This window comes from Vulpes vulpes, chromosome 3 (genome assembly GCF_048418805.1).
Source record: "Vulpes vulpes isolate BD-2025 chromosome 3, VulVul3, whole genome shotgun sequence".
NCBI classification, from domain to species: domain Eukaryota; kingdom Metazoa; phylum Chordata; class Mammalia; order Carnivora; family Canidae; genus Vulpes; species Vulpes vulpes.
Genome location: NC_132782.1, coordinates 93,286,125 through 93,294,565, shown reverse-complemented (window position 1 = coordinate 93,294,565; position 8,441 = coordinate 93,286,125). Strand labels below are relative to the sequence as shown.

Sequence of the window (8,441 nt, the reverse complement as noted above, 5' to 3'; positions counted from 1 at the left end):
GGAATTGGGTGGGAGGATCCAGTGGGTTGAGGGGTGGATGTGTGAGTGCAGGAGTCCTGGAGATGCTCCCTGGAGCTCAGAGCCCTGTCCGTCCCAGGGGTGCTGTCCTGAGGCCCCTTCCTACCTGGCTCTCTGGAGGTATGAATGGGGGGTTGAGGTGGCCCAGGCACTGTGACCACGATGCCCAGTGCTGCACAGAGACTCCCGCGCAGGAGGTGGCATCTCAGGGTCCTGCGGAGGCAGGCAGGCTCGGGTGGGGCTGGACCTAAGGCGCCCCCTTTCCCTCTGCTCCCGGTGGTGGCCGCTGCCTCCCCGCCGGCCTTCCCAGCTCTGGCAGGGAAGGAGTTAACCTCCAGGCTTCTCAGCGTGAATGTGGAGCTATTAATACCCACAGCCAAGCGGTCTGCCAGAGCAGCCACTGGAGTCGGAGGGAGCAGGAGGGAGCGAGCTCCAGTCAGAGCCAGAGCCAGAGCCAGGACTCCAAGGGCCAGAACTTTTCTTGGGGGACAGCGTGGGCACTGTGCCAGCCTCACCTGGTCTCCACCCGCCTTCGAGCTTCAGGTCCTGATCCTCTCACCTGGAGGCCACCCATGCCATCCACCCCGGGAGGGAAACACAAACTTTCTTAGCGAAATCACCTCTGCTGCCGGGCTGGCTGGACAGGGAAGAGCAGACGTCTGGACAGACAGATGAACAGATGGACAGGGCGTCTGTGAGCCTGCCCGCCCAGTCCCGACTGACAGGCAATAGCAGAGCAGGCAGCCAGGGGGCCTAGTGCTCCACCGGGGGCAGCGAGGGGTCCTGCTGGACCTGTGTCTCCCTCCGAGTGCAGGCAGCTACCTGCGTCCCGAGGCCGGCCCTGTGGGTCAGGACAGGAGTCCCCAGCAGACAGAGCCACAGGCTCTTCCACCCACCGAGGCAACGGGTAACCTGAGTGAAAAGGCACAGGTGGCAGGTGGGCAGGCGCGGGGCCCCGAGGCCAACAGGCTGCTGACCCTGGAGCGCTCTGGCTCGGGCCCCCCTGCCCAGGCTGGGGACGATGCCGACGAGGCCACCACCAGCCACCCCTGCCCCGTCCTGGAGCTGCCTCCAGCCTGGCCTCTGGGCTGTGGAGCCGAAGATGTGCCAGCCTTCTGCTTCGTGTGCTTCCACAGAGAGGAGGAGGAGGAGCTGCTGGAAGAGGTCTCACTGCAGAGGTCAGTGCCCCCGGGGACGTGGGGGGTGGGCAGGGTGAGGGTGCAGTGCCCAGACCTCCCTAGAACCTGGCACACCTGCCTCAGACTCTCCCTGTCCGGCCACTGCTTACCACTCACTGCCGCCTCCCTGAGTCAGACTCGCAGACACCTGGTTGTCACCGCAGCTTCCTCCCTGGCTCTCCCATTCTGGTGTCACGGTGCCTCTCCTGTCCTCTCCCATCGCGCTCATGACCACCCTGCGCAGAGCCCCCCGTGACTCTCCACCCTCACGGGATGAAGTTGCCACTCGGCTGGGCGTTTGAGGCCTGTGTGATTGGGCTGACCCCACCCACCTCATTGTGCTCTGCTCCCCTATATTCACCCCTAGAGAAGCCTCCCAAACTTCCTTCTCCCCAGTTCCCATCCATCCAGGCCCAGCGGCAATGTGTCCTCCTCCAGGAAGCCCTCCAGGAAGCCCAGCCCCACCCTGAACTGAGAGCCACCTTTCCTCTCTACACTGACACTTAATAATGTTCAGTCTGTTGAATTACTCAGTGAAAATGTCTGTGTGTGTGTACATATATATAGTATACTTGTGTATGTGATATATATACTTGTGTGTGTGAGTGTGTGTGTGTGTGTGTGTGTGTGTGTGTGTGTGTGTTAAAGGGAGAGAGCAGCAAAGGGGTAGGAAATGAAGGTTTGTGTGGTTATGTGGTTGAGCATTTGCTGGGGGTGTGATTGTGAATGTGCATACATGCTTGTGGAAGTGGGTGTAAGTTCTATATACCTATGTAGGAGAGTTTGTGCACTCTGCCCGGGTGAGGGCTCGTGCCCTAGGGGCCATTGGCCCTTTTGCCAGCTCTCCCCACCCCCACCTGCAGGGAAGCCCAGGCTCCAGCCAAGTGCATTACCCAAGCTGTGACCACAGGCTCCGGGAATGGATGGAAAGTCTGCAGGGGACACAGGGGTCACCTCTGCTCCAACCCAGCCCGCCCACGCCTCCATCACTGCCTGAGTCAGCACTCCCCTGGGGTGTGTGGAGGGGGAGAAGGACAAGCTGAGGGCTGACCCAGGTGCCCCTTCTGGGCCTCTTTTAGGAGCGTGAGGACTGTGGGCTGCTGTAGCTTGGATCAGGTTCCTCCCTGAATTTCTTCTCTGTTGGACTCCCTCAGTCTATAAATTTCCCTCTGTGGGCCTCTGTCTCCTCATCTGTGGAATGGGGCAATACCCCCTGCTGTGGTTGTCAGCTCATCACTCAGCAGTGACTGAGCCCTCCCCCCGCCAGAGCGCCAGGGCCCCTAGTCTTCACAGGGTCACAGCCGCTAGGAGGGACAGACAAGCAAACAGATCAGTTTGGCAGAGCGATGGGCCCCCGGATGGGCGTGGGTATACTATCCTCAGGGAGTCTGATGGGAAGACAGACCAGACCACTTGTGCCTGCAGGGGCTCTAGGAGACCTGCCAGGTCTGTCTTACTGTCCAGGTCCTCTCCCAGGTGGTGAGTGACGTTGAGGAAAGAGCATGTGTCACAGGGAGTGGGAACAGCAAGAGCAAAGGCCTGGTGGTATGAGAAAGAAATTGTCTGAGGATTGGGAATTGAGTCTGGCAGGGTCCAGGGGGGCCAGGTCACAAGAGGCCTTGACTGCCAAGCCAAGGACTTAATCCGTAGGTGGTGGAGTGAGAGATGGAGAGGGCCAAAGCAGGAGACTCAGCACCACTGTGAGTCCCAAAGCAATGGGCTCCTGAGAGAGGTATTATTTTCATAGTAGGGGCTCAAAATGCTTGTTGTGTAAGTGAAGATGGCATGGGGACATAGGATACCTAAATCACCTGAGTGGACTGTCAAAAAATACTCTGGGGGCACCTGGGTAGCTCAGTTGGTTACGTGTCTGCCTTCAGCTCAGGTTATGATCCTGGGGTTCTGGAATTGAGCCCCAAGTCTGGCTCTCTGCTTCTCCCTCTCCCTCTGATCCCCCGCACCCCGCCCCTGCCATGGGGGATGCCCCTCTGCCTCCGGGGATACGATGGCCTGAAAGTCCCCTTTCCAGTTGGTGGGCTCTGGCCCTTTAAGGCCCTGAGAGGGGACACCACCAGGCTGGGCAGACAGTGACCACAGGTGCCAGGTGGTGAAGCTAAAAATACTGAATGATGTGGACACCCAGGCTGCAGGCTGGGGCGGGTGGGAAGGAAGGCTCTGGAATATTTCTTTCCTGCTGTAGGAGGGGCAGTGGGTAGTGACGTTTGGTGGGGTCTCCTTAGGGGCTTAGAGAAGGTGCCCCCCCACTCATGTCCCTCTCAGCCCTCCTCCAGCCCCTGGAAGGCACCAGTAGTCACTTCCATATCTAGTAGCCACTGCCATATCTAGTAGCCCTGAGTCCTGCTGATTCTGAGGCATCCTGCTTCTCTGGAACCCTCTCTGGGCCTCAGACCCTTAGGGACAGAGAGGCAATGAGGGGTGCAGAGAACCAGGTCACTCATTTGTAAATTCAACATGCTTTCCCTGAGGTCCCCTAGGTGCTGAGGCCACAGACATGCCCATGACATAGGCACTTCCCTGGAGGAGCTCACAGCCTGGTGAGGACAGGAGGGCACCCACTGAAGTGATTGCATGCAGCAGTGCAACATGCAAGAATAGAGATGTGAGCACCATGCAGGGTTTCTGTTGTGGGATGATGCAAGAAACCGCCCCGCTGAGAATACATCTGCATTTGATGAAGGCTTGTCAGCAAAAGCATCATGCATGGTGTTGCTTACCAGCCACCTACGTATGGTGCTTTGATGTATTAATCAAGGTGAAGCTACCTGTCATAACAAATAAGCCTGGAAATCACCATGGCTTGACCCAGTAGAGCCTATGTCCTGCCCGTGCAAAGTTCTAGAGGGGTTGGGGTGTCGAAGGAGACCATTCCCCAAACAGTCTTCCGGGGACCCAGGCTCCTCCCACCTTGTGACTCAGTTGTCATCCAGGGCTTCAGAATCCACAGCTGGATTCTCTGCAACCACTCGCAGACAAAGAAGAAAGAGCACAGGAATCACATGTGAGGTTTTATGAGCCAAAGCTGGAAGTGGCCTACTTTACCTCTGCCCACACTTATTGGCTGGAACAGCTAATTGCAAAAGAAAAAAGAAAAAAACACACACTGGGAAATGTAGTCCAGCTGTGACAACCTCCTAGGGATGTAAAAATGAAATATTTGAACTATGTGAAAGCACCTGGCACATAACAGGTGCCCAAGTGTGTCCGATGGGTCATTCATTCATTCATTCTACAAATCTCACTAGAGACTGGAAGGTGAAAATACTGTGTGCGCGTGGGGCTTATATCCAATGCAGGAGCCACACAAAACATAAGTAAACAAATAAATATGATCAAAACCCATTGTTAAGGAAATAACCAGAAGGATGGTAGGGGAGACACCCCCTTTGCATAAGGTGAACAGGGCAGGTAGGATATTTCATCTGAGAGCTAAAGAATGAGAGGGAGCTGGGCAGAGTTGGGGGTAGGAATATCACAGGGCTGAGGAACAGACGTGCAAAGGCCCAGGGGCAGATGAGAGTTTGGGGAGTGTGGAGAACGATCAGGCCAACATGACTCACACAGAGCAAATGGTGGGGAGAGTGGCATGAGGTGGGGAACAGGCTAAGTTACATAGGCCTGGTGGATAGTGGTGAGGGAATGCATCTTATCCTGGATGAGATCAGGATACCTCCAGAAGCTTCTAAATGGAGGAAGAGATAACATCTGATTGACATTTTAAATGATGTCTCAGGCAGCTCCAGGGAGTTATCACGGGCAGCTAGGCCAGAGCAGACATGGGTACCAGTGTGGAGGTCACGGTGAAGACGGAGGGGCCGGGGCGGTGGCCTGGACCAAGGCGGGCCTTGGAGACAGGGAAGCAGATGTCTCCTAGGTATACTGAGGAGAATTTGCTGATGGGATAAAGGAAGAAGGGAATGGAAGATGAATCAGAGGTTTCAGGGTGGGAGAAACAGATGGATGATTGGAAGGCTCAGGGGAAGGAAGGTGTGGAGAGAAACTCAAGAACTCTGCCTCGGATGTTTTCAACTAGAGAAGCATGTGAGCTGCTTCACGTGATGATGTCAAGTGAGGGCTCGGTCCTGAAAGTCTGGGGCTCAAAGGGGGAGACTCTTGGCTGGTGAGAGACTGTCAGAGACATCAGCAAGAAGGTGGCATTGGAAGCCGCGTGTGTGCAGTCCCAGCAGCCAAGAGAAGAGCGTCTCCAGGAGAAGGGAGAGCAGACAACTGGACTCAAAGATGCCAAACAATCAAGGGAAAAGAGACAGTTCTTGAAGGGGTAGAGATAAAAGCAGATGTGAGTGGAGCCGGCTGGTTAGGATGGTGGATGGAACACACGCACTTAACTTCTCTGAAACCCCATTGAAAGGAAGCGAGTGGATGCTTCAAGGTATGCCTTTCAGTCCTGCATTTGCTGCCATAACAAATTACCTCAAAGTTGGTTGCTTAAGGCCAACCAAATGTGCTGTCTTACAGACTGGACGTCAGAAGTCCAACATATGTCTCCCTGGGCTAAAATCAAGATGTCGACAAGGCTGCCCTAGGAAGCTCTCTCTGGAAGAACTTTCTGGAAGTTCTAGGAGAGAATCCATTTCCTAGTTTTTTTCTGAGGCGTCCTTTTCCAGAGGACAGCTACACTCCTTGGCTTGTGGCTCCCTCCCTCCCTCCCACCAGCAGGTAGCAAGCTCTGCTTCTTTGACCACATCGCTTTCTCTGATCACAGCTGGGGAAGAAAGGGTTTTCTGCTCCTTATGCTTCATGTGATTAGATTGGGCTCACCTGAATAATCCAGGATCCTCTCCTCATGTCAAGGGCACATGGGCAAAGCCCCTTTTTGCCAGGTAAGGTTACATACTTAAAGGTTCTGGGGATTAGGACACAGACATTGGGGGCTGGGGGGGCATTATTCTACCTACTGCAGTATGAATCAGCAGGAACTAATATATTGGACAGAAGACAACAACAACAAAATTTTGATTCCAGAGGCAGATATATGCGTACTAAGTGGTTTCACAGCCTGGTGGCAGTGCACCTGAAGCCAGCCCCAAACTGGGAGGGAGAAAAGCAAGGAGCTCCACAGTTAACCCCACAAAACCCCCAAAGGCTGCAGTGTTAGTGGATTAAGTACTCCCTGGAAGTGGGAGTAGAGCTGCATCCCAAAACAGGAGGATTGGTGTAAGAAGGGCTTTAATCCTCAGCTTTCCTTCTCCCACTCTGCACAGCTGGGCAGCCACCCATCCCCTGCTCTGACAAAGGTTGAAGATTTATCCTCCAAAGAGGAGAAAACACAGGATCTCTGCACAGCACCATAAACAGGCAATGCTACACCCAACTAGAAAGATTAACTGAAGTCTACATCCTGAAAGTGGGAAGCCCTGCCCCATACCCACCATCACTTGAGCCCTTCTTCCCCCTCTGGGCTTCCAGAATAGTGAGGTCAAGGCAGGGCACTCCAGAGTTTGCTCCGTTCAGCCTCCGGATAGATTGATGATGGGTATTTGGTTAGTGTTGTCGCTTGGTTTCCTGTTCGTTCTCATTGTCTTCTCCCTCCATAGCATTTGTTTTCCCCAAACTGCTTTTTTCCTATTACTTCTGTCCTTTATCTTAAGAGTCTGGCAGGCCAAGAAAAGAATACCAATGTAGGCTGGCATAAGGGATTTCCCAATGAAACAGCCCGAAAAGAATCTCTAGTTTGAACCCCTGAGCCAGCCAGCCCCTGCCCCAACACAGGGCTATTCATCAGCTTGCTTTCATAAGTTGTATTTTTGTATTCTTTAATCAAAACGTAGAGTGAAATACAAAGGTCTTAAGTGGTCGCTTTAATGAGTTTTAACAAATGTATACACCTGTGTAACCCACACCTCAATCAAGATCAAGAACATTGCCGTGTAAGGTAACACATTTGCAAGTTTTTTCATGCCGAGATCCATACCTGCCCCAACACACACACACAAAGGCAGCCACAATTCTATCAGCTCTTTAAATCTTTTAAGTATGAGCCAGGGACTGCCAACATTGGAGAAAAACCTGTAATATAAGAAGCAGAACAAAAACAAACAGAAAAACAGAATTTGGAGGAAACAGACTACACAAGGGAAAGAAAACCTAAGAATAAGACAATTATGACTATATTCAGAAATTTAGGAAACTACATTGCAACCATGAAACAAACACTAGATGCTATTTTGAAAGAAAAACACTCTGAAAAATGAACAAAACAAAAAAGTTCTTAGAGATTAATATCATCCAGAAATTAAAAATATATTTAAATGCGTTGGAAGAGGGGTCAGCAAACTACCACCTACAGGCCAAATCCATCCTGTCACCTGTTTTTTTTTAATAAAGTTTTATTGGAATACAGCCACACCCACTTATTTACTATGTCTTATGTACTATGGCTGCTTTCACATAAGCAGAATTGAGTAGTTGTGATAGAGACCATATGGCCCACAAGCCTCAAATATTTCCCAACTGGGCCCTGAATTTAAAATTTTGCTGGTTGCTGAATGAGAAGAAAAAGAAAATTTTCAAAAAGTAAAACAAAAAGGTAAAGATACATGAGTAGGTTTGGAACCTCCAGTCAATAGATGCTTCGATACAGAGTGAGGAATGCAAGAAATTCTGGGGGCTGATGTTCATAAAAAGAAAGGAAGAGGGGTGCCTGAGTGGCTCAGCCGGTTAAGCATCTGCTTTTGGCTCAGGTCATGATCCCAGAGTCCTGGAATCTAGTCCTGCATCAGGCTCCCTGCTTCTCCCTCACCTTCTGCCTGCCATTCCCCCTGCTTGTGCTCTCTCTCTTTCTCTAATAAACAGATAAAAATCTTTTAAAAAAACAAAGAAAAGAAATAAGGAAAGATAGGAAGAGGAAGCGGGACTGGGCAGGGAGATTCTTCAGTCTGTGATGTAGAGCCAATCCCCATGAAATGGATACTGGAAGGAAACAGATCTAAGCAAGGAGGGCCTGACCTGGATACATATCAAACAAAATCATGGCCAACCCAGGAGGGGCTCCTGGAGCAAAGACTGTCCATTCGAGGAGCCACATTGGGCAGAAATGGCCAGGCACTGGTGTCTCTGTTGAGCTCAGTTGCTAGCTGAGGCTGCCCAGAAAGACCTTGGTCTTGGCTCAAAGGCTGTGGCAGATCTCAAAGACCCTGTATTTGGAGGTTGTCAGCCACCTGCACTCCTCACAGCTGAGTTACAAGTTCTTCAGGAAGGGAGAACCCA

The 8,441-nt window shown here is 52.2% G+C and overlaps 1 protein-coding gene across 1 annotated transcript in view; it reads left to right on the top strand.

Annotated features, from left to right (window-relative positions):
• The first annotated feature begins 408 nt into the window (after positions 1 to 408).
• The window catches only part of SBK1 (SH3 domain binding kinase 1), a 46,760-nt gene continuing 38,727 nt past the window's right edge, over positions 409 to 8,441 (top strand). Inside the window, exon 1 of the mRNA XM_072753601.1 lies at positions 409 to 1,196. The gene's annotated coding sequence lies outside the window, so the exon portion shown is untranslated. The remainder of the gene's footprint in view (positions 1,197 to 8,441) is intronic.